Consider the following 2,660-nt stretch of genomic DNA (forward strand, 5'->3'; position numbering starts at 1 on the left):
CATTATTGTTAAATAAAAATATAATTAATTTAAAAATGAGTGAGTTTATAATTAAAATTAAAATAAATTAAATAAAAGTAAACTATTTGATAAAAGATATCTATATGTATTATAATTTGCATAAATTTTTATAGAAAATACGTTAGCCTGGTGGTTGTGGAGTCTTTTAGTTTCCTTGAGGGCAGGGGTTTGAACCCCACTTTAAATATTTTAAAAAATTTTCACTCCCAAACGGTTCAGTCGGACCAGTTTCATCGAGTTTGACCGATTCACACCGGTTCGACTCTTTGTACAGTCCAAACACCGAACTAAACTGATATAAGATCTGGTTCATCGGTTTTCCGGTTGAACCGATCAGTCCAGTCAAATTCTGCTAACAATGCTCGATAATCAATCAAAATTTTAAAAGAGAAATAAACATATATAAAGGTTGGAGTCTTGAAGTATTATACTATTATTCATGTGAACTTAATTGTTATATATTTTAGTATTTGTCCACAATAGAGTAAGAAATGTCTCATTTAGTGATGAGAGGTAGAGAGAGATGAGAGGTAGAGAGAGAATTAGAGAGAGTGTGTGGGAGGGAAACACCGGGAGGGGTAGAACGATAGGTCAGATCAAGGATCCTAGAATTTGGAACCGAGAAGAGTATAGACGCTTAGAGAACGAGTCTTTTTCAATTTTCGTGGATAATCTCCCTGAAGACATATCGAAGAGGGAATTATTCCATCTTTTTGGCTAGACTGGACGTATAAATGACATATACTTATCAAGAAAACAGAAGAATGGCAGCTTATACATCTTTGCGTTCATTCGGTACACTACGAAAGGCGGAGCCTTGAAGGCCATAACAGACATGAATCGACTGAAGTTGAGAGGTAAAATTGTTTTCGTGGGGGAAGCTAAATACAGGAGAGTGTCGGATACGAGGGACACAAACAAAGTACAGCAAAGGGAATACATTCGAACTACTACGGCTTGGCAGAGACCACCGGAAAGAGAAGCGAGTCAGAAAACTTCAATTGTCTCTACTAAAGAATTGGCGAAAGAGAAAATAGTTCAGGATTCACATGGAAATGGGTGGACGAAGAAGGTCGAGGTGGCGGTGGCAAAAGAAAATTTAGAATAGTTGCAGAAAAGCCTTGTCGGTGGATCGACAAAGGCTATTGACTTTAGGTCATTAAAGGATTCGGTTGCAAAGAATTTCCCACAAGTTATTCAAGTGCGTGAAATGGGAGCATATAAAGCTCTGTTGACCTTTGACAATCTATTGAATGCGGAAGAGACTTACACTTTCAAAATGAATAGCCTTCTACAATTGTTTCATAGTGTATGGAGGTGGGACGAGTCGGAGAAAAGTGAAACTCGAAGAGTGTGGTTGGAGTGTTTCGGGGTTCCGCTACATGCGTGGTCTGTGGACACCTTCAAATTATTAGGAAGCCAATGGAGTAACGTGGTGAAGTGCGATAAAGAGACGGAATCGTGCAGCTCCTTTAGCGTCGGCCGAGTTCAAGTTGATACTTGTCTGATGGATATGATCAATGAATGGGTCCATATCACGATAGGTACTAGTGGTTTTGATGTCCTAATAAAAGAGGTGGGCTGTGAAACATATGGAGAGGAATGTAAGTTGGAAACGGTGCGAGAAGCTGCGGTTAGATATGAACAACATAAGATGTCAACTGAAAAGGGCAGTGATGATATAGCCATTCGGTTGAAAAGGATGACAAATCCAACAAACTGTACAGATCAAGCTGCGGAGGTGGTAATGGAGGGATGGTGGAATGAGGTTGAAGACGAGGATAGATTGGTAAATTCAGAAATAATTTTGAATGAGTGGAGTTATGAATATTTAAGGCACAAAAAAATGGAATTGGTAACTTATAATCCCCATAATGATGCTATTCATGGATTAGCGGATTTAGTGGGATGTCAGGAGAGCAATGAGGCTGAGTCTGAACGAACTGTGTCGTGGGAATATTCTTTTACTACTAATGGGCGGGTTAAGGACAATACAAAATGCAAAATGGGTGGCCCAAATTGTAAGCCCACTGAAGACAAAAAAGAAAGCAAATTTGGTTTGGCTCATGAAGGCCCAAGCTACAAGGATTCCATGCATCCTGGGGACATGGGCGCGGCACTCCCTGGTGGGCCGGGTGGAGCGCGTTCGGGTCGGGCTGGGAGACGGATCTAGCTACGTGACGCGCCTGCTGCTGCTGCTGCCTTCGAGCGCCCCGACCTAGCAGGAGGCTTGCGTGGTGCGATGCGCAGCCTGGGAGACGACGACTCCACGTGGCGACATCCAGATCCTTGCACGGGAGTAGACCGCCATGAGGAAGCCGGGGTTGGACTTTCACCCGAGCTGGGTGCTCCTCAGTTGGAGGATGAAGGAGAACCAATCCTGAGTGAAGGACAACGGCCTGAAGGAAGTGGGGAAGGAAGGCTAACGAGACCGGTTCTTCAGCTGGAAGACCATGTACAGGTCTCGGTTGGTGTGCTAGGCTTAACCAATGATAATGGGGCTGGGGAGAGTAGAAGCGAAAAAGCTGCAATGGTGAAAGGGGTTGGCAGAAGGAACGATATGGATGGAGGTGCTGAACAGGCACGACAAAACCACGGGGTTGAATACACGTATAACGACAGACACAATGTTGGCGAGG

This window comes from Arachis ipaensis, chromosome B09 (assembly GCF_000816755.2).
Source record: "Arachis ipaensis cultivar K30076 chromosome B09, Araip1.1, whole genome shotgun sequence".
In the NCBI taxonomy this organism is placed as follows: Eukaryota; Viridiplantae; Streptophyta; class Magnoliopsida; order Fabales; family Fabaceae; genus Arachis; species Arachis ipaensis.